Source organism: Trichosurus vulpecula, chromosome 6 (assembly GCF_011100635.1).
Source record: "Trichosurus vulpecula isolate mTriVul1 chromosome 6, mTriVul1.pri, whole genome shotgun sequence".
In the NCBI taxonomy this organism is placed as follows: domain Eukaryota; kingdom Metazoa; phylum Chordata; class Mammalia; order Diprotodontia; family Phalangeridae; genus Trichosurus; species Trichosurus vulpecula.
Genome location: NC_050578.1, coordinates 62,398,206 through 62,422,634, shown reverse-complemented (window position 1 = coordinate 62,422,634; position 24,429 = coordinate 62,398,206). Strand labels below are relative to the sequence as shown.

Genomic DNA, 24,429 nt, shown 5'->3' with positions numbered 1-24,429 from the left:
CTTCAAATGAGTGAGCCCCCAGGGCAAAATGCTAACCTCAGAGTATATATACACTTCTTCAGGGTCAGAGGGTGTCACAACCATGTGACTCAAACTCATGTGATTTAGGCTTTCTTGTAGCTTAAGCAGGTCGTCAAAGACTCTTGATTCAGTCAAAGACTTGATTCAAACAAAGGCAAGACTCAATCAAAGGCACTTGATTGCCTTAGTGCTGAGAAGCACTCCCAAAGAAAAGACAGAAAAAAGTCCCACTTTGCTTGCCCTTACAGGTGGTTAAAACAGAGTCCTTCATAAATGCCTCTGCAGCCAACAGAAGAGCCACTTCTTTACCCCACAGTAACCTTAACAGGGACCATTCAGAGAATGTACACCCATGATTCACAGCTTCTCCAAGGCACTATCATTCCACATCATCACAACTTTCTCCTAAGTCAGATGGAGGCTCCACAACATTAATTCATAGGGAGAAACCACTAGAGAGCCCTTCTGCCAAAGAGAATACATAAACTTCTTGAAAGCAAAGACTGTTGAATGTTTTTGTCTTTGTTTCCAGTAGCAAGTGTAGTACCTAGCTCATAATGCATGGTTAACAAATGCTTCTTGAATGAATCCAAGGGTGTTGGATACTTGTGGTTTTTAAAATCTACTCAGTTGGCAAAAACATCACTAGATAGTTTAGGACTGACCACTGGAAAAATGTATTCTAAGAAGAAAGCTATCATTAAGAAATAGTTTTATATCATTTGGTGATTTGAGAATCTAAGAATATTCATATGTTTTTATGTTTGTCTCTAGACCCAGAAACCACTTTCTAAAGCACAAGACAACAATATCATGAGAGAAAGATTGATTTCCCCTCTTAATGTATTTATTTGGTTATCATAAAATTTAAAAATTATTTGAAAATGAGAAAGTAAAAAAAATTAAATGAGGTTATTTGAAAATAACTTATAATCCTATGAAGTTTAGAGGTATATTTTAAAGAGGGCATGGCTTTTCACTTGTGAATCACTTGATCTGTGAGAAAGAGAAGAGAATTCCCCTTTCTGAAACATAATAACCAAAAGATATCATTAACATAATGAAAGATAATTTGCTAAATGAGTTTTTCACTTCCTGCAAGGCATAATATACTTTCAAAAAATGGACAGTTTATACTTCCTTTCTCAGAAAAAATGCCTGAAATGTTCTCCCTCTTCCTCTTAACATGCTTGGCTTCTTTTAAGACTTAGCTCAAACATCACCTTCTGCATTAGACCTTTCCAGTCTCTCCTGACTTTTGAGCTTTCCCCTCTAAGGCTACATTCTTTCTGCCCAGAGCATAGCCAAGGATGTCAAGAGGAAGAGGTAAAAAAGCAAGAACATTTCAGGCATTCAGATCAATCAGGGCAGTGGCAGAGAGATAGGAGAGTGGTGTTTTTAAGAAAGAACAATTAGACTGGTGTCAGTAGATATTATTACTAGATCATAGGATATGAAAGGGATTAAAGTGTGAGAAGCCTGGGAAGGTAGGGACAATTCAAGTCGTAAAGAGCTTTAAATGCCAGTCAGGTGTTCTTCATGTTGTCGTTCATCCTATTTTTTCAAAGAGGACCAATGACATCATGAGGGTGATGTCTTAACTTGCAAGTGAATTGGGTTTAAGGGAGGCAGATCTTTGGAAAGCCATCAGCCTCATTCTCTCCTCCATAGTCATTGGAGTCCATACAAGAGACTAGATGATTAGAGATGACCCAGGATGTGGCAAGTGACCTTGGTCTTTTTAAATTAAGGTCTTTCCAAGGTCTCAATTTGGCTGAAGTAACATCCATTCAATGACTAAGGGCTTGGTAAGAATTGAGACAAAAGATGACCTAGTTTACCAACTGGGAGGGGAAGAGCCTCAGAGTTTCTGGCCAGAACAGAAAACAATTGCTATTCACACTCAAGACCCTGACCCTGCTGTGTTCATTCTCACCTTTGTACCTTTGCTTGAAGTCCCCTCCTCCATTGCTCTGCCATATTTACCCTGTAAAATCCACATTGACTCCCATCAATTCCATCAATTCTTTCTCAACAATTTCATTCAACATGAACCTTTCCCCTTCCTAATTATGCATATTTATTTTGTTTTTGTCCTCATGTATTAAATGATGAGGCTGGATGAGATATAATCTGTGAAGATGGAAGGATTGGAGATCACCATAAGATGAAGATTAACTAGATTGAGAAGTAGTAAGACATAAGAAGAGATGGAGTGATAAAAAATTGTGATTGGATACAGGAATTTCAGACTTATTCCATTTGAATTATACAATACTTTTGCAGGTTTTTTTTAAATGGAGTATGAGTTTGGTATTTAAAGACCTCCTGGGCTAAAGATTGATGATTCATTTCATTTTTTTTATTAACAGGCATTATTTTCTCCCTTCTCTCCCTGCTCCACTGAGACAGAAAAAAGAAAAAAACAAAGCTCTTATACCAAATGTTGGCAGTCAAGCAATCAAAATTGTTCATGTCCAAAAAAGAATATCTTATTATACACCTTGTGCCCATCATCTGTCTGTCAGAAAGTATGCAACATTCTTTATCATTGGTCCTGTGGAATCATGGTTGGTCATTGTGTTAATTAGATTTGAAAATCTTTCAAAGTTGTTTGTTTTTATAGCATTATTTCCTAAAAATTTCCCCCTATTCTGCACACTTCAGTAAGCACCAGTCTTCCAATTTTCCCTGAAACCATCCCTTTCCTTACTTCTTTTGACGTTACATCTCTATACCATAATTTGTTCAGACATTTCTCACATAATGGGCACCTCCATAGTTTCTAGTTCTATACCACAAGAAAAAGAACTTCTATAGATACTTTTCCTTTTTCTTTGATCTCTTTGGGGGTACAAGTTGAGTAGTGGTATCACTGAGTCAAAAGAAATGGACAGTTTTATAATATTAATTTACTCTAAAGGTCATATTAAGTATACTGACTTGCCATTTGTATCAGTCTCTATGTCAGCATGACATTTATCAAATTGTAGAAGTGCTGATTGGCCAAGGAGATAGTTACTGTGTCATATTATAAGCTGGTAGGGAGTCTAGTTCTACATAAGGTGGAGGCTTTACTGCAGTGGGAGATCCTTGCCTAAACATTTCCTAGCTGTTCCTTGGATTCATCAGGCAGTATCACCACTTCATCCCCATTCTCCTCAATTTGGTGAGATTCCCTCACCAATTTGCTGAACACAGAAGTGTTCAATGGTTAGTCTTCGTCTGGAGTGTTATATTTAACTCCATGTACCATGTTTTAGGAAGGACATTGATTAAAAAGCCGAAAGGCATTTTGTAGAGAATGATTAGAATGGTGGTGGTGATTGTGGTGTTCAAGTCCATGACATACACCATTTTATGTCATTCTCCCTTTCTTTCTGAAAGAATTTATTACCTGGCTCACATCATTGAGTTTTTCTAGGAGCTTACCCCTGTGATCATTCATTTTCTTTAGTTTTCAATCTATTTTTATTCATGGCCTTCTTCCTTACTGCTGACAAAAATCCCCAGATGTTTCCTATCTTTAAAAACAAATAAAATTAAAAACCTTTCACTTAAATGTCATCTCTACATGCTATCATTCTGCTTATCTCTCCATAGTCAGGCTTCTAGAAAATGTCTGTACTTACTATGTTCAATTTCTTACCCTTTATTTATTTCTTAATTTCTTGAATGTAATATGGCTTCCAATCCTAACTGTTTTTCTAAAACTGCCCTCACAAAGGTTGCCATTATTTGCCAAATTCAAAGACTTTCTCTTTGTCTACCTCCTTCTCAATTTCTCTACATCTGACATTGTTTTCTGTCCTCTCCTGAATACTTTTCTTTGCTGAGTCATTATCCATATTCGATTCCTAGAAGCAGATATACTACAAAATTCTGTCCTCTTCTCTTTACGCATTGAACCTCAGTGATCGTATCAACTTTCATGGGTTAAATTATTATTTCTGTTTTGATGACTATACGCTCTCCATATCCATCAGAAGGGTAGGAATACTGATCCTCATCTCCAGTCACATTTTATCCATATCATATATGAATATCCCATAAGCATTTCAAACTCAACATACCCAAAAGAGAATACATCATCTTCCTTGCCTCTTAACTGTTTTCTCCTTACCCCTTTCTATCCCTTTTCTTAATCTCCCTAGGTCTGTCAAGGGTATCACCATCCTTATATAATCACCCAGCTTCACAACAATGGCAACAGTTGTCATTCTTATTCAATCTAGCTTATCCTTTTCTCCCTACTCACATGGCCACCACCCTAGTTTATACCTTCATCAGATTTCACATTGAGGACTACAATAGCCTCTTTTTAAAATACATATTTGTATTTATTTCCTGAAGTATTTCCCAATTGTACGTAAAAATGTAATATTCATTTTTAAGAATTTTGAGTTCCAAATTCCATCTCTCTCTCTCTCTCTTGCTCTCTGTCTCTCTCTCAATCTTGCTCTCTCTCGATTTCTCTCTCCTGTGCCTTCCCCACTCCTTGAGAAAGCAAGCAATATGTTGATTATACATGTGAAGCCATACAAAACATTTCCATATTAGCCATGTTATAATAGAAAACAGAAAAAGCCCAAGAAAAATAAAGTTTAAAAATTGCTTCGATATGCATTCAGAGTTCATCAGTTTTCTCTCTAGAGGTGGATAGCATTTTTCATACTTGGTACCTTGGAATTGTCTTGAATCATACAATATCTATGGTTCTTCCTGACTTCATTCCTTTCACACTCACTTCCATTTTCCACATTGATGCCAGAGTGCTATTTTTAAAGTTTAGGCCTGAGCCTGAAGAGGTCATTCTGCTCAAGAAGTCTCAGAATTCAAGATGTCTCTGTGGCTCTATATTGCAAGTTCATCTGTTTGGCACTTAAAGCTACAATATGACTTCAAACTCTCTTTCTAGACTGATTTTCCATCATTCTGCCTCAGACATTCTATATTCTAGCTAAACTGGCTTCCTGTTTCTTGTACGTGACATTCCGTGACATTCCAGTTTTCCTTGTTCCCTTTGTACAGTCTATCCTCCATTCCTAAGAATGTTCTCCTTCCTCATCTTCTCTTTTAACCCTTAACTCCACTCAAGGCTCAGCTTGTGTTACCTCCTGCCAAAAAAAAACAGCAACTTTTTGGATCCTCCTTTTTCTTACCACTCTCACTATTCTGGGTTGGCTAAGACCCAAGCTTGGATTGAAATGAGACACTTGAATACAATATAGCATTTTAAGAAAAGGAATCTACGTACCAATAGCTTGGAAAGGATATTTAGCAAAAATGTAGGACTGATTTACTCAGGCATCACTGCTCAATCAGAAGTGTGTATTGATGGCAGTGGGACATCTGTGTCAGCAGTGAGGGGTGCTGATTAATCAGGCCCTGGGTTTTTATGCCTTAGGTATCTCCAGCAGAGATTTGAGTCTTATTTCCCTAGGCCTAGATTAATAAGTCCCATGGATGGTTTCTTTTCCACATTATGGAAAAGCTATCCCATATGATAAGATCCTTCCCCTCTTATTACTGTTAATCTCATCCAGAATAACAGTAGATATTACTCCTCTTATACCTCCCTAATATCTCTCAAATTGCATTTACTAAGTACATATTTTATATTTACTTATTTTATTTACATGTTGCTTTTCCATTCCTAGTAGAATGTAAGCTGCTTGAAAGCAGGGACTGTTTTATCCCCAACATCTAGCATAATGCCTGGCACCCAGTGGCCACTTGAAAAAAATTGTGTCAATTGAATTAAATAGGGGGATCAGTGGAGAGAACTAGAGATATTTACCATGGTGAAAAGAAGGAGCAGAAATCTCCAACCAAGTTAAATTTGTGTGCTTATGTTTTTACGCATTGGTCCTTGAGAGTCTTCCCTCTGAATCACCCCACCAACAGCCCAAAAAACATATTCCAGGTGGGTGCCTAATGATTTCTTATTTTCTTTAAGTAGTAATGTAGAGAGAGAAGGAAGGGAACAAGCATGTATTATGAACCTTCTGTATGCCAGACACTAAGTACTTTAGAATAATCATGTCGGGGGTGGAGCCAAGATGATGGCTGGAAACCAGGGACTTGCTTCAGCTCTCTCCCAAATCCCTACAAACACCTGTAAAAAATGGCTCTGAACAAGTTCTAGACCTGCAGACCCCACAAAATAGCAGAGGGAAGCAGGTTTCCAGCCCAGGACAGCCTGGATGGTGGCTGGGAATGCTCTATCGCATGGTGCTGGGAACAGAGCACCACCCAGTGTGGGCTGTACCAGGACCAACCAGGCAGGGAGTTGGGCAGAGCAGGCCTGAGGGCCATGAATCATTGAGCTGTGCCAGTTACCAGACTTCTCAACCCACAAATGCCAAAGACCACGGAGCAGGTTAGTGGGAAAACTGCTGGATAGGGGTGAGAGTGGTCCAGCCCCAGCCCTGGGGATGGCAGAGGTGGCATGGCAGTGGTGGCAGCAGCAGGAAGCTCTTGCGGCTGCTACCAGACCTCCAGCCTCAGCTGCTTCCTAAGTTCCTGGCCCACAAGGTGGGAGGAATTGAGCAGTGATGAGAGGAGGAGTGCAGAGAGCACTTTGCCCTGCTTGGATCTGGGTCACAGTATTGGTTGGCAGTTCTTGGGGGAGGAGAAGTGCTTCTGTGGCAGAGCTTGCGGCTACAGAAGTACCTCTGAAAACAGCACAGCCCATAAAGCTTACTCTCTACAAGCAGTCATACCCTGACAAAAAGGTCAAGGGTCAAGTACTTGGCTGGGAACATGAATAAGCAGTGAAAATGGACTCAGACTCAGACTTTAGAATCTTTTTTTGGTGAGAAAGAAGATCAAAACGTACAGCCAGAAGACGTCAACAAAGTCAAAAAGCCTACATCAAAAGCCTCCAAGAAAAATATGAATTGGTCTCAGGCCATGGAAGAGCTCAAAAAGGATTTGGTAAAGCAAGTTAGAGAAGTAGAGGAAAAATTGGGAAGAGAAATGAGAGGGCTGCAAGAAAATCATGAAAAACAAGTCAATGACTTGCTAAAGGAGACCCCAAAAATACTGAAGAAGATAACACCTTAAAAATATACTAACCCAAATGGCAAAAGAGCTCCAAAAAGCCAATGAGGAGAAGAATGCCTTGAAAGGCAGAATTAGTCAAATGGAAAAGGAGGCCCAAAAGACCACTGAAGAAAATACCACCTTAAAAATTAGATTGGAGTCAGTGGAGGCTAGTGACTTTATGAGAAACCAAGAAATTATAAAATAGAAACAAAGGAATGAAAAAATGGAAGACAATGTGAAATATCTCACTGGAAAAACCACTGACCTTGAGAATAGATCCAGGAGAGATAATTTAAAAATTATTGAACTACCTGAAAGCCATGATCAAAAAAAGAGTCAAGAAACTATCAAGGAGAACTGCGCTGATAGTCTAGAACCAGAGGGTAAAATAGAAAGTGAAAGAATCCACCGATCGCCTCTTGAAAAAGATCCCAAGAAGAAAACTCCTAGGAATATTGTTGCCAAATTCCAGAGTTCCCGGGTCAAGGAGAAAATATTGCAAGCAGCCAGAAAGAAGCAATTTGAGTATTGTGGAAACACAATAAGAATACTACAAGATCTAGCAGCTTCTTCATTAAGAGATCAAAGGGCTTGGAATATGATATTCCAGAGGTCAAAGGAGCTAGGATTAAAACCAAGAATCACCTATCCAGCAAAACTGAGTATCATTCTCTAAGGCAAAATATGGATTTTCAATAAAATAGAGGACTTTCAAGCTTTCTCAGTGAAAAGACCAGAGCCAAATAGAAAATTTGACTTCCAAATATAAGAATCAAGAGAAGCATGAAAAGGTAATCAAGAAAAAGAACAAGAAAAAGAAATTGCAAGGGACTTACTAAAGTTGAACTGTTTTGTTTACATTCCTACATGGAAAGATGATGTGTATAATTCATGAGACCTTTCTCAGTATTAGGGTAGTTGAAGTAGACAGAGGGTACAGGGTGAGTTGAATATGAAGGGATGATATCTAAAAAAATAAAATAAAATTAAGGGGTAAGAGAGGAATACATTGAGAGAGGGAGAAAGGGAGAGATAGAATGGGGTAAATTATCTCACATAAAAGTGGCAAGAAAAAGCAGTTCTGTTGGAAGGGAAGAGGGGGCAGGTGACAAGAATGAGTGCATATTGCTCTCATTGGATTTGACTTGAGGAGGGAATAACACACACATTCAATTGGGTATCTTACCCCATAGGAAAGTAGGGGGAAGGGGATAAAAAGGGGGGATGATAGAAGGTAGGGCAGATAGAGGAAGGAGGTAATCAAAAGCAAACACTTTTGAAAAGGGACAGGATCACGGAAGAAAATTGAGTAAAGGGGGACAGGATAGGATGGAGGGAAATATAGTTAGTCTTTCACAACATGATTATTGTGGAAGTGTTTTACATAATGATACATGTGTGGCCTATGTTGAATTTCTTGCCTTCTTAGGGAGGGTGGGTGAGAAGGGAAGAGGGGAGAGAATTTGGAACCCAAAGTTTTCAAAGCAGATACTCAAAAAAAAGTTGTTTTTGCATGTAACTGGGAAGTAAGATGTATAGGGAATGGGGTATAGAAATCTATCTCGCCCTACAAGAAAGGAAGGGGAAAGGGGATGGGAGGGGAGTGGGGTGACAGAAGGGAGGGCTGACTGGGGAATGGGGCAATCAGAATATATGCCAACTTGGAGTGTGTGGGGGGACAGAAATGGGGAGAAAATTTGTAACTCAAAATATTGTGGAAATCAGTGCTGAAAACTAAAATATTGATGAAAATTATCACATTATTTTATCCTCACAACAGCCCTGGAAGGTAGGCACTATTATTATCTCTGTTTTACAGTGAGGAAACTGAGACTATAAAGATTAAGTGACTTGCCGAGGGTCACACATTTAGTAAATGTCAGAGGATGGATCTGAACTCAGATCTCCCAGATTCCAGGCCCAGTGCTTTGTACTTTGTTGTGCCTCCTGGCTGTGACATAAGGTGAAAAGCACTGGATTTAGAGCCCCAAGTTCTGGTTTCACTTCCTTGCTCTGCCACTTACTAGTTGTAACCTTGGCAAGTCATCCAAGCTCTCTGTACCTCTGTTTACCGATCTTTAATTGCAATTCTACTTACACCATCCATCCCAAGGTTGTGGTGAGGGCCTACATAAGCCATCAAGTGCCATACAAGATAGTTGTATAATAAACATTTCCTTGGGGGTCATGGCAAACTAATTACTATGAAGAAACTTCTACAATGAGACTCCTCTTTCTTCTTAGAACCCTTGTTCCCTTGTAATCTGAAGTGTAGCTCTTTGTTTCTAAGCAAGGATGATCATGCAGTTGTAGTTTTTAAATATGGTAACCATGAAAGTTCACGTAACATTATGTCCTTGCGTGTAAGTGTGGTTTTCTTTTTTTTTTCTCCCCCACCCCAGTCTGCTTCATTTAATGCAATTCTCTGGTCATAATCTGAAAGGCCCTTTGAATCCAGTGCGGTTGAGTCTCACAACCACCTGAAGACCATTAAACCTAAATGTGGCAAAGGCATTGGTGAGAAAACTTCCCCATGAGCTAATCTTTTGTTTTTGATCAGTGGTTGATTTGTAAGAGTTTAAGAAGAGAATCAAAGTTTGAGAAAATGTGTTCCACAAAACCTCAGCTTCCTAAATGGTCTTGTTTAAAGGTAACCAGTCAATTTCTGGGAACGGCTTCCTAAAGGACCCTTTATCTTGCAACATTTGCATGATTGAGATTCAATTTTCTTTCTCGTGTCGAAAATAATACCTCATATTCAAAATAAGTTACTAATACATAAATCATATACTTTTAACTCATTACAAAAGAACTCATTCTTTTTGCTATATAATATTTTAAAGCTTTAATTTATAAAAACAGTTATGGCCTGTTCTTTCCTAATGCACTGTAATGGTCCCATTGAGGGACCAGCAGTACAGATTCTCCCTTTAAATTACTCATTTTTTCTGTTCTCTTCCAGTTTTGCCCTGTAGCATTGGTTGACATTTCATAGAGAGTGAGCTGGCACAGAGCTGGAAAATATATAATTATGAGAATCACCTGCTCTTTATTTTTTTCCATTATATACTCATCATGGTTCAGACAGACTTTTTATAGGTGTTTCATTTGGAATGAGAAGTTTTATTCTTCTATGACCTGTGATTAAAATGTGGCATTTTGGTAAATAAATAAATGCTTTCTTGTGCATAATCTACCCTTGAACCAGTGCTGTGAAGCAGGAGAAAGCTCTGACCTGCATCACATAGTGTGTCAGTGTCAGCAGCACATTTGATGGGGAATGTAGTTTAATATAAAGCCATTTAACTCAATAAACCAAAATTTTTTTTTAAAGTTTTAAATCTAAAGCACCTAAAGTATATCTAAAGCATCTAATGTAGAAATGGAGCAAGCTCACTCTTAAGTGAAGTTTTATGTCACCTTATGGCCCTTGAAGGGATTCAAAGAAAAGCAAATTTACTAAAAATCCTTTAAATAATTTCCACTGTCTTAATGAGTTATGATTCAGAATGTAAATATTTATCAGTTTCAGCAGAATGGCAAGGCCAGAGGACAGACTATATTTTTTAATAATTGAAAGTGAAACTTACCATTACAGTAGTGTTTGCATAATTGCCTTACCTGTTGAATTAACCTTCATAAATCTTGATAGCTGAAGTTGCAATTTTCAATTAGCTCCTTATGAAAATATTCACACAGTCATTAATAATAGTTTGTGTTCACAATAGTTTGTGACATTGTATTAAACAGAAGCATTTAAATCCATACTTTGGTTTATAAGAGGAATGATAAATTTAATTACCATGTAACATATATATATATATACATACATATCATTCTCATTTTATATAAAGATACCTAGTATCTCAAGTTCTTATTCTCTATACTGTTTCACAGTTAAATGGCCTTTGTTCTATGACCTTACATGTCAACTGAGAGAACAGAATTACATATGCTTTTCCACTAAAGTTGTAGAACTGTGACTGTACATGTCAGAACCTACTTGTACTGGTGTTAGAATAGAAATAGTGGTGTCTAGGCATAGCCTTCCATTTTAAAGTTTTAAATGAAGCCTTTTTAAAAAATTTCTATCATTAACTATGTATCTGTTCTTCTTTGAATATCCATTCTAATCTTAAGCTTAAATCCTGGACCTTAAAGATTTAAAGAAGCCCCTTTTCCAATATGATTATTACTAAGGAGATTTAATGTACAATTACGCTTTCTAATAATACCACTATAATAATATTGTCTTTATAAATTATGAAAAGTGAAATTTTAATGTAGGATATGTTCTTTCTTGACAAATTAGAAATATGATGAGTCTGAAATATCAGAATAGCCATTTATGAGTTTTCTCATTTGCTGAGCTGCCCAAATTCTGTTTTCTTTTACCAATATTTTGTGTGGATGGGGTCAGGATCTCTATGCTGAGATAGAGAGGAGAGTAACAGTGCCAGCTTTCATTTATCTTTTTGATTGCCCAGTCATGCCCAGTTTCTCAACTGAGCCATCATTAATTAAGATAGATAAGAGAAAAGAAGAGTGAAGAGAAAGATGGCAGAAACATATTTCAGGGAGTCAGCATGAAGATAGCAAAAGAATACCATGAGAAAAGAAATTATTATTATGGCAAATAGTTTGTTAAATACAATTCAATTTCCAGATGTGGATTTCAGGCAACATAGCACCAGGTTCCCCCTAACCACTCTAGGATTCCAACCAACTGGATGCTGGAACAGTTCTAGAGGTGGAAGGGAAAAAGTTCCACCTCAGCAAATTGGAATTTAAAGATAAGATCTGGGCTGGCAAATATATGGAGAATGGGGATCTATCTATCTATCTATCTATCTATCTATCTATCTATCTATCTATCTATTCTATTCTATTTTCGAATATATATGTATATAAGACACACATATATTTCAGAGTCATTTGCATAGAGGTAAAATGAATAAACAAGACAGTATAAAGAGAAAAGAGATGAAGACCAAGGACAGATCCTTTGGGAACACTTGCACAGTATTTGAGAAGACAAAGATAAACCAGTGAAAAAAGATTAATAGGTAGGAAGAGAAACTAGAGAGAGCAGTATTATGGAAGTAAAAAAAAAAAAACAAAAGAAAATTGTGTGTGTGTGTGTGTGTGTGTGTGTGCATGTGTGTGTGTGTGTGTGTGTGTGTGTGTGGCAGGAGGAGCAATCAAAAGTGTCTAGTGTTCCACATGAGTCAAAGAGGAAAAGAACTGAAAAAGTCCATTGAATTTGACAATTAAGATGTTTTAATGGATTGATGGTGAAGCCAGAATGTAGGGTATTGAGTTATACATAAATAGAAAAGAGAAGCAGCAGAGAAGTTCTAGAATTTTATAAGTATAGGGGAGGAAAGATGATGGCAGAATGAAAGCAAGATTTATTTAGGATAAACCTAGGAATATTTGCAGGTAGAGAGGAAAGACTCAATAGACAGGAAACCATTGAAAATGAGAGAAGAAATGATCAGTAGAGCAAGGGCATAGAGCAGTGGTTCTCAAAGTATGGTCTGGGGACTGCTAGGAACTGAGATGTTTTCAAGGGGTCCAGGAGGTCAAAATTATTTTCATAATTTCTAAAATGCTTTAATTTTTAATATGTTAAATATTGAGAGATCTAACTCACATAAACAGAAGCTCTTGGGGGCATCCTCAACAATTCTTAACAATGTAATGGGGACCTGTGACCAAAAAGTTTGAGAACTGCTATCTAGAGGATGGATATGATTAAGAAAAGGAAGAGAGGGAAAGACACAGAGTTTGAGCAATGGAGGAGGACATATGGGAAAATACAAGATAGCTGGTCTCAGTCTGTTGTGTGGTAGATTTGTACATAGATTTGACAGCTTAAGGAAAGTGGAGATGGTTTGGCAAAGCTACTGTTGGGAAGCAAACAAAAATAACTAGAATTGTTGTATAGGAGTGAAGGCCCAGTTGAAATTACATAACGTGAATTTGTCATTGACAGTGTGATTTTGTATCTTCCTTCAACAGTGCTTGATGACTTGGGAATTGGAAGAGAGAAGATGGAAGCTGGATATTACACAGGGTTAAGAATAAGCAAGACAACAAAAGGACAGGAGCAGAGAAGTTAGGGGCTAAAATGGCTAACAATAGGGTTAAGAATATAAAGGGAAGGAAATGAAGCCACTATAGGACTGAGCAAATGACTTGGACAATAAGGCGGTATTGACAGAATGGAAATCATTATCAGGTTGAATAGCAGGAGAAGTGAAATGGTCAGTAAGGTAAAAGGTCATTTTTTAATTAAAAAAGATAATCTCATATTTCATTATGTTAAATGTGAATTTCAGGTAGGCAGAACTGAGGTGTGACTGCCTTAGTGAATGGCCGAGTGACTCTTCTAACATTCTGACCTCTCACTTTCTCAGTCTCCTCCGTTCCTAAGAAATCCATCTTGAGATATTCACTGGGTAATCTAGATATAGATTGAGTTTAGGAGGAGTTTGTGGTTTGCCAGTATGGAACATACCACATCAGCAGAAGCTTGTGGAATAAATCCATCCCTCTATTTTAAATAAAATATAGATGTAATGCAACATTTAAAAATCCCATCTCCCAGGTGAATTCCAACTGTGGGATCTTCCTCCTAATGGATTTATGAATTTACCATAATTTGCCAAGATTCTCTAGAATTGGAGTGTAATAACACCATCTTGATAAAAAAAATACTTCTCTTTCAAGTCTTCTTGGTATTGAGATGTATTTGGACTGAATTTCATTGGCCAAGGATTAGTATCACTCAATAATTAACCTGGGTAAACTATATTCAACATATTCTTCTACTGTAAGGTAAAGAGCAGCTAGGTATGCAGTGGATGGAGCACTGGGCTTGGAATCAGGAAAACCCATCTTCCTGGGTTCAAAGCTGGCCTCAGATACTTACTACCTGTGTGACCCTGGGCAAGTCACTTAACCCCATTTGCTTTAATTCTTCATCTGTAAAATGAGCTGGAGAAGGAAATGGCAAACTACTCTAGTATCTTTGCCAAGAAAACCCCAAATGGGACCACAAAGAGTTAGACATGACTGAACAACAACAAAAACCAGGAAGTTTAAGGTATTTGCAGAGTTATTATGCATGCAGTATTTCTTCTCGTACAGGGGTTGGGGAACATGTGGCCTCAAGGCCTTTGGACTGAGTCCGAGTTTTACAGAACAACTGAGTTTTACAGAACGAATCCTTTTATTAAGGGGATTTGTTCTGTGAAATTTGGATTCAGTCAAAGGGTCACACTTGAGGACCTGGAGGGCCACATGTGGCCTCAATGCCTCAGGTTCCCTACTCCTGCTCTAGTACATTGTATTTGAAGGTACAGGGCATGCCTTAATGATTTCTATATTCCCTGCAGCACCTAGTACAGCACATAGCCCATAGCAAGAATTCAATAGTGGTTGACTGAACTGAAGTGACCATTAAATATAATCTGTTCAGGAAGATATGTGTACCCAGCATTTTGGGAGGAGCACTATGAATTGAGATCTGCTATTCATGGATAAAGAAGTTATAAAAGGAAAATAAATATGACACCTGGAAGAAAAGGAGAAGATATGAGCTCTAGATATGAGATCCTGAAAGTAGATTAGTTCAACATGACAGTGAAGCCTAGGGTGGGCTGTTCTGGGGAAAGGCTGATAGGAAATGTAAATAAAGGCAAGTAAAGAAGGGTGGGGACCTACGAGGTGAATTTATGAAATGAACTATCAATGTGGACATTAAAGATGCTGACATTTAAATAGATGGATAGAGAGATGGACAGACAGGTGGATAGATGGATGGATGGATGGATAGATAGATAGATAGATAGACAGATGTATGGGTAATTAAGGAGGGTTTTTAGCACTTATTCAATCAAGTGCCCTTGAAGAGTTTGGCCTTTGTTTCCTTGATTAAATTAGGAGTCCTTGATGACCTATTTGCCTCAAGGGAAAGCCTAGTTTACATGGGCTTGAGTGACATGTTTGTGGCATCATAGGCTTTTAGACCATGTGGGTTTAAGCTGCATTTTTGTGATGCTTTTAGGTCACGTGGGTGAGTTGCATGTGTGACTCGCCTTTGACCCTGAACAAGATATATAAATCCAGAGGGTGATGTTCTCCCTGGGAGCTCTGAGCCACAGAAGGAGTGGAGCGTGACTCTGGGCCAGCCATTGTCAAGGTCATGAACTCAGATGTTGATGCTTTTTGGCAACCATGAATTGTGATTTGGTCTGTTTCTAATGTATGTTTGTATTTGTATTTACTCTGAAGTTAAGGTTGCTGGCTTTTCCTCCTGAACTGAGTTTATATGTATATGTTGGATTAAAATGAGATTGTTAACCCCTTAACGTTACTTTCCTTAGTAAAGCAGATCAAAAGAACCTGTGCTGGCAGCGTTCTTGTTGTTGGGCTTGTGTTGGTTTTTCATCCCCACAACAGCTGCTAGCCAAATTGTTGCAACAATAGATAGATAATAGAGACAGAGAGAATGACCAGGCATTTATTGAGTAGTTACTGTGGGTAAGGGCCTGTGCTAAGCACTGGGGATATTAATATAAGTAATCAAGATAGTGACTGTCCCCAAGGAGCTTACATACTAATGAAAAGGAAAGTAAGAAGGTGTAGGAGTGGGAAGATAGTTTATCCTTGCCAGACTCCAGACATTACATTGTGAAGGTGGCCAGGAAGTTTTATAGAGCCTGGTTCTTGACACTATTAAACAAAAACTCAACTACCAGACCTGAGTGACCCAGGGATGGAGGCTAAGGTTGGGAGTGCAATGGTAGGGGAAGTGGAATGAAGATAAGGATGATTGTCAGAATGTGGGCTGTATGGTGGGGGAGATGCTAAGAGAAATTTTGAGAGATGCTGAACTCAATGTTTGTCCCCCTGCTCATTCTTTCCTTTTTTAAAATCTTTAATTCCTTTTATCCTTTTTAAAAATTTCTAATTCCTTTTTATCTTATCATTTGCCATTTCCTTCTCAAGCTCATTTTGCTGAAGAGGAAACCGAGGCAAAACAGGCTTTGTTGACTTGCCCAGGGTCACACAGCTAGTCAGTGTCTGAGGCCAGAATTGAACTCAGCTCTTCTCATCTCTAGGCCAGGTTCTCTATCCACTGTGTCACCCAGCTACCTTTAAATTTCCTGAACCTTAGTGTATTTTGCAATGCAATTTACTGTAAAAGTCTCCAAACTTGAATCAATCTTGACTCAATACTGAGTCTACTTTTTCCCCTCTTGCTTCCCAGACACAAGAAAGGATTACAGGAAAAAGGTACAAAACCATGTAAAACTGACCTGCTACAATTTTATGCTATTTAACCTCCATTCTCACTGCGCCTTAGCAATTTTTGATTCATCTTCTTTGATTCCCCTAATCACTCCTTATGACAACCACTCCAAACCCTTCTCCTTTCCTCAGAAACCCCAAAGATATCATTCGCATTGCTTCAACCTCAGAGCTATCTTAATGACCTTTCAGGGAAAATTAAGGCCATCTGGTATGAGCTCTTCCATCTTCTCTTGTCTCTGCTTCAGGTTGTCTGTCTCCTAAGCCCATTTCCCCCATCCTCTCTCAGAGACAGAGGTGTCTTTCCTTTTCACAGTTAACCTCTTTGTTTCCTGCCTTCTCCAGGAGCTTAAAACTTCAATTATAGCCCTCCACTCTCACCCAGCCCCACCTTTTGTTTAGCATCTTCAACTTTTCTCTCTACAAGGACTTCTTTCCCTCAGTCTTCAAACATGTACTTTTCACCTGTTCTAGAAAGCACAATACAAAAAAAATTTTCTTGACCTTACTTTTCCCTGTGTAACATCATATTCCCTTGCTTTCTGTCACTGACAAACTTTTAAGGCATTCTATGCCTCTTGTTACCATTTCTACTTACTACTCATTCACTCCATAATTCCCTGAAACCCAGTTTCTATCATTACCACTCTCCTAAAAGTGCATAACCACTTCCCAGTGGCTGTCTCCAATAGCTTCATCTCACTTTGCATTCTTCTTGACCTCTCTATAGTAATATGACATGACCTTCTGAAACTCAATTCTCATCTGATTTTCATTTTAGTACACTAGTCTTACCTTTCTGACTACTACTCTCTCTGTCTCTCTCTGTGTTTCTCGGTGTGTGTGTGTCTCTCTCTGTCTCTCTGTCTCTGTGTATCTGTCTCTGTGTGTCTCTGTTTCTCTCTCTCTCTCTCTCTCTCTCTCTCTCTCTCTCTCTCTCTCTCTCTCTTTTTCCCCTGTCTTTTCTACTTTCCATTCCTTGGAAATATGACCCAAGATATGTTCACTCCTTCCACTTCAACAAACATTTATTTAATACTTAATCTGAACTCTACCAGGCATTGGAGGTAGAGATGGGGATAAGGAAGACCAATTAAATAAGAAAAAGTCGCTTGCCTCATGGAGCTCAAAAAAATGCCCAAACATAAAATGCTACTTGATAAATATAGAAGAGGAATGTAAACCAGGTGTTGAGTAGAAATTTCTTCATCTCTCATGTTAAAGACATAATAGGGTAAAAAAATATATAGCTAAGGCCACAGACTTCTCTTTGTGTTTCATGTCTTCATATAGTCATTATTTACTGAGAATCTACAATGTCCATAAAACTGTTGCAGAAGATGCAAAGAAATATTAGATATGATCTGTGTCTTTAAGGAAATTACATTTTACTTGTCATGCTAAAAGCATTTATGAAAAAGTAAATGATAATTTAAGGGATGTTGTGTCAAGAAATAAGGGAGATAATAATCTCAATGTACTTTTCCTGGTCAGAATATGTCTGAGCAGGTCTTGGGTATCACACTTTAGAAATGATGTTGGTAAGATGGAGAATATTTAGAAGAGTTTGACAACTTTGTTGAGGAAACTCGAAACCATGGCACATGAGAATCTGCAAAAAGTAAGTGGAGATAATTAGCTTAGGCAAGAGAGGATGTAAGGGGAGTGTAGTAGCTGTCTTCGAGAATTTGAAAGGCTTCAGTTTGACAAAGGATTAAACTTATTCTCCTTAGCCCTAGTGGAGAGCATTAGGACCAGCAGATAGAAGTTTTTAGAGGGACAATTTCAATATAATATAAAGGAAAAAAAAACCTTCCTAACAATTTGAATTATCCAAGGATAGAATTGGATGTTTCTGGATATAGTGAGTTCTCTGTTACTAGAAGTCTAAAAGTGAATACATTTTGGCCAGATATCAGGAATATTATAGAAGAGATTTCCATTTCAGGCATGACTTTATTAGATGAGCTCTGAGGTACATTCCAATTCTGCGCAGCCATAATTCTATCCTGAAAAAGAGTTTAAGAAGACAGAAGTTATCTTAGATGGGGAAAATATGTTGACTTGCATCTTGCTATACAGGCCTTATTGTGTAAATAAAAAGTAGTCACTATTATTAGTTTATAATGTTTCAAAGCACTGAATTTTGAAGGACAAAAAAGAAAGCCATAGGATGTTCAATTGTAGTAATAGGTAAACACATAACATGAATAAATCATGTGTGCAAATGATTAGTACTAATGAAACCATAGAAAATAATAAACTGGGGAAATGATGCATTATTTAACAAATGTATTGGGGAAAATTATTTGGTGATCTCAAAGGAGAGGGATTGTGACTCACATCTTATATCATACAGCTTACTGATTTATGCGGTGGGGCTTATTTTTTTTTAAGTATAAAAAAAGATTGAAAAATAAAGTCGAATAATTCACTTGTAGAAGATAGGTTAACTTTTTCAATTAAATGAGGAATTATTATGGACAATATAGAAGACCTTGACTACATGAAAATTAAAAAAAATTCTATATACCCAAACTTATGGAATTAAAAAAAGAAAAACAAATTGGGAAAACATTCATGAAAAATATGACAGTTAAAAATTTGACATTTGATACATATGAGGAACTCTTAAAAAGTCCCAGGGGTGATTCCTGGCCCACAGTGGCTTACATGTCAAAAGATATGGAGAGAAAATATTCTTTTATTATTTCTTTTCTTTTTGATATAGTTTGCTTTTGTGTTACCTTAACTTCTAAATATATACCACCCCTTTCTCTGTCCAAAGATCTATCTATCCTTTGTTACCAAAAACAAAAAAGGGAAAAAAATCAGTCAGCAAAATTAACCAACAGACACCCAAATCTCACAATACATGAAATTTACACACCCTGAGGGGGGCGGAGCCAAGATGGTGGCTGGTAAGCAGGGAATAGTGTGAGCTCTGTACCGAGACCCTCCAAAAACTTATAAAAAATGGCTCTGAACCAATTCTGGAACGGCAGAACCCACAAAACAGCAGAGGGAAGCAGGGCTCCAGCCTAGGACAGCCTGGATGGTCTCTGGGCGAGGTCTATCCCACACGGAGCTGGGAGCTGGGAGCTGGGAGCTGGGAACGGAGTGGAGCAGAGCCCAGCCTGAGCGGCGTGGACCATCCAGACCAGAAGCCAGGCGGAGGGGGCCCTAGCGCCCTGATTCAGTGAGCTGCGGCAGTTACGAGACTTCTCAACCCACAAATACCAAAGACTGCGGAGAAGGTTAGTGGGAAAAGCTGCAGGAGTAGAAGGAGTTCGCAGTTCGGCTTCCAGCTCCGGGGGCAGCAGAGGTGGGGCAGCTACAGCTGTTGTTACTTCCGGCTCCAGGCCCACCTGGTGGGAGGAATTAAGTGGCGGATCAGAGCAGGGGTGCACAGCCTGCAGAAGATCTAAGCCTAGTTTGGGTTGGGTGTTGGGGAAGGAGCAGTGCTGGTGCGGCAGAGCTGGCACTTCCCCCCCAAACGTGGAACATAGAACTCTGTAATCTACAAGCAGTCATACCCCACTGAAAAACTCAAGGGTCAAGTTAGTTGGCTGGGAATATGGCCAGGCAGTGAAAACGCACCCAGATTCAGTCTCAGACTTTGGATTCTTCCTTTGGTGACAAAGAAGACCAAAACATACAACCAGAAGAAGTCAACAAAGTCAAAGAGCCTACAACAGAAACCTCCAAGAAAAACAGGAACTGGTCTCAGGCCATGGAAGAGCTCAAAAAGGAGTTGGAAAAGCAAGTTAGAGAAGTAGAGGAAGAATTGGGAAGAGAAATGAGAAGGATGTGAGAAAACCATGAAAAACAAGTCAATGACTTGCTAAAGGAGACCCAAAAAAATACTGAAAAATACACTGAAGAAAACAACACCTTATAAAACAGACTAACTCAAATGGCAAAAGAGCTCCAAAAAGCCAATGAGGAGAAGAATGCCTTGAAAGGCAGAATTAGCCAAATGGAAAAGGAGGTCCAAAAGACCACTGAAGAAAATACTACTTTAAAAATTAGATTGGAGCAAGTGGAAGCTAGTGACTTTATGAGAAATCAGGATATTATAAAACAGAACCAAAGGAATGAAAAAATGGAAGACAATGTGAAATATCTCCTTGGAAAAACCACTGACCTGGAAAATAGATCCAGGAGAGATCATTTAAAAATTATTGGACTACCTGAAAGCCATGATCAAAAAAAGAGCCTAGATACCATCTTTCAAGAAATTATCAAGGAGAACTGCCCTGATATTCTAGAGCCACAGGGCAAAATAGAAATTGAAAGAATCCATCGATCACCTCCTCAAATAGATCCCAAAAAGAAATCTCCTAGGAATATTGTCACCAAATTCCAGAGCTCCCAGATCAAGGAGAAAATACTGCAAGCAGCCAGGAAGAAACAATTTGAGTATTGTGGAAACCCAATCAGAATAATCCAAGATCTGGCAGCTTCTACATTAAGAGATCGAAGGGCTTGGAATGCGATATTCCGGAGGTCAATGGAGCTAGGATTAAAACCTAGAATCACCTACCCAGCAAAACTGAGTATCATGTTCCAAGGCAAAATATGGAGTTTCAATAAAATAGAGGACTTTCAAGCTTTCTCAGTGAAAAGACCAGAACTGAATAGAAAATTTGACTTTCCAACACAAGAATCAAGAGAAGCATGAAACGGTAATCAAGAAACGGAAATTGCAAGGGACTTACTAAAGTTGAACTGTTTTGTTTACATTCCTACATGGAAAGATGATGTGTATGATTCATGAGACCTCAGTATTAGGGTAGTTGAAGGGAATATGCATATATATATATATATATATGTTTATGTATATATATAAGTGAATGTGTATGTATGTATGTATCTATGTGTATATGTATGCATGTGTATGTATGTATATATATGTGTGTGTGTGTTTTTATATATATATATATATATATATACATATATATACATGTAAAAGAGAGAGAGCAGACACAGGGTGAGTTGAAGATGAAGGGAAGATATCTAATAGAAATAAAATTAAATTAAGGGATGAGAGAGCAACGTACTGAGAGAGGGAGATAGGGAGAGATAGAATGGGGTGGATTATCTCGCATAAAGTTGGCAAGAGGAAGCAGTTCTGTGGGAGGAGGGGAGAGGGCAGGTGAGGGGGGAATGAGTGAACCTTGCTCTCATCAGATTTGGCCTGAGGAGGGAATACCATACATACTCAGTTGGGTATCTTACCCCACAGGAAAGAAGAGGGAGGAAGATTAAAAAAAATAAATAAAAGGTGGGGGATGATGGAGGGGAGGGCCGATAGGGGTGGAGGTAATCAAAAGAAAGACTTTGGAAAGGGGACAGGGTCAAGGGAGAAAATTCAATAAAGCGGGATGGGTTGGGAAAGAGCAAAATGTATTTAGCCTTTCACAACATGAGTATTGTGGAAGGGTTATACATAATGATACATGCGTGGCCTAGGTTGAAGTGCTCGACTTCTTAGGGAGGGTGGGTGGGAGGGGAAGAAGGGAGAGAATTTGGAACTCAAAGTTTTAAAAACAGATGTTCAAAAACAAACAAAAAAAAAGTTTTTGCATGCAACTAAAAAATAAGATACACAGGCAATGGGGCGTAGAAATTTATCTTGCCCTACAAGAAAAGAAGGGAAAAGGGGATGAGAGGAGAGGGGGGTAATAGAGGGGAGGGCTGACTGGGGAACAGGGCAACCAGAATATATACCATCTTGGAGTGGGGGGGAGGGTAGAAATGGGGAGAAAATTTGTAATTCAAACTGTTGTGAAAATCAATGCTGAAAACCAAATATGTTAAATAAATAAATTTAAATAAAATAAAAAAATAACAATTAAAAAAATAAAAAAAATAAAAAAATTAAAAAAACCTCTTATAACTCCATAATAGATTTTCATTTTTAAGACTTTCAGAGTCCAAATAGTTACAGACTGCAACTTCAAGATAATACGTCATATACTAACAAATTTATATGGCTTTATTTAAAGGGAGAATAAAAAAACTTTTTTCAAAAAGAAATTTACACACCCTTTGTCCCCCACCTCTGTGAAGAAGGGAGGAACATTGATCTTTTCATCTCTTCATCTTAGTCAGGCTTGGTTTTCTGTCCACAGAGTTCATTGTTGTGTTGTTGTTTTCCCTTGTGCATATTGTCTTAAAGGACCTGTTTAGTTTTTATGAATGTACATTCTTTTATCACCCTTTTTATTTTGTGTTTGGCCAGTATCAATTAAAATACACATTTCAGAGTGTAGTATATCAAACTATGAATCCATTACATATAGTGTTCCTTTTTAAAGAAGGTATATATTATATTTAACACAATAGTAGCCAAACTGCCCTGTTCTTTTGTTTCCCCTGCCTGAACTTCCTTCTGTTTTCTGTGTATATTTAAATGTTTTATTGACAGTTTTCTTTTTTGTGTATGTATCTCTAACCACTTTTCCTTTCATACTCCCTCTTAACACTTTCTCCCAAAGTAAGAGAACCCTCCTTATTACCAATAACTATATCAAACAAAACAAAATCACACTTTGGTCTTGCCTTAAATTGTATATTTCATTCTATACCTAGCACACTTGATGAGGGGTAAGAAACATGCTTCAACATCAGTCTTCTAGAGTTTTGACTGGTCATTGCATTGGTTAGGGTTCCTAAGTCTATGAACAGAAAAAGGAAAAGAAATTGATATTCACTTACCTTGGACAGAATTTTTTTAAATGATGAAACTGAAAGCTCTCAAGATTTAGGATCCATTTCTTTCATTGTGGGTGGGTGGAATTGCAAGTTGTCAAATCTTGGGGATGGTGGTATTGCAGTACTTAGGAGAAATTACAGAAATCATCATTTCCTTTGACCCAGTAATTCCATTGTTGGGAATACATCTTGCGAGTGTAATCAAAAAGGAAACCACAAAATAGAGCTTTTTTCATAAATATTTTCAGAGCAGCACTGTAATTACAACCACCTGCAAAACACACACACACACACACACACACACACACACACACACACAGAGGATTCTGGAAAAGTGGTGGAGTAGGTCAGAAAATTCCAAGCTCTCAAGATTTTCCCCCACAAAAGAGATAAAATAGCACCTTAGGGCAAAGAAAGTATGGGTAAAAATAAGTTAGAATAAGGGCACAACAGGGTCCTCCTGGGACAAAGGGAGAAGATCAGAAGAAACATCCCAGAATGAGGTTTGGTTCCTGTGAAGAGTAAACACCCCCAGGCTAGGGTCTGCTTTAACAACCAGGGGCAAGCCCTGGGGTTAGTTGGTTTGGGAGGCTGCCTGGGCCCCAGCCACAGGAACTTTTACCCCCTCCCAGGACACTGAGGGGAATTGGGCATCTGAGCCTGGGAAGATCAAGGGAACCTCTACTGACAAGAAACACCAGAACCAGCTGTGTTATGGAGAGTGGTGGAGAGCAGCAGGGGTGGAAGGAACCAGCACATGCCCCGTGAGTGCAGAAGCAGTGGGGCAGAAAGCCCTTGGCTGTGGCACTTACAGGAGGTTGGAGGTTTGGCTTTGGTTCCGGGCTAGAGGGGAGAACTGAAGATCTGGGGCAAGAGGCACCATCCCCCATGTCCCAGGGCTAGAGGTAATTACAAAAATTAAGCTATTACCACAAAAAATGCACAGGCAAAGGAGAAAGAATCCAACCATAGAAAGTTATTATGGGAATAAAGAAGCCCAAGGTTCATCTTCAGAGGAGGATGTTGAAGTAAAGAAACCCCCAAAGAGTAATGTCAAATGGTTACCTGCCTAAAAAGAATTTCATAGAAGATCTTTAAAAAGACTTAAAAAACACTCTGTCATTTAAAAAAAAATGACAGAGATGGAGGAGATGTTTTTAATACAATTTAAATATGATGGTGGCACAATTAGAATCACAAAAGACCTAGCAGTAGAGACATTAAACGATTGCAGGTCTTGGAACAGTATATATTGAAGAGCAAAGCAACTGGGGCTCTGGCCAAAAATAACATACCCAGCAGAGATATGCACAAACA

The 24,429-nt window shown here is 38.4% G+C and overlaps 1 protein-coding gene across 1 annotated transcript in view; it reads left to right on the top strand.

Moving 5' to 3' along the window:
- STPG2 (sperm tail PG-rich repeat containing 2) overlaps window positions 1-24,429 on the top strand; it is a 655,681-nt gene that overhangs the window by 370,812 nt on the left and 260,440 nt on the right. The window lies entirely within an intron of this gene.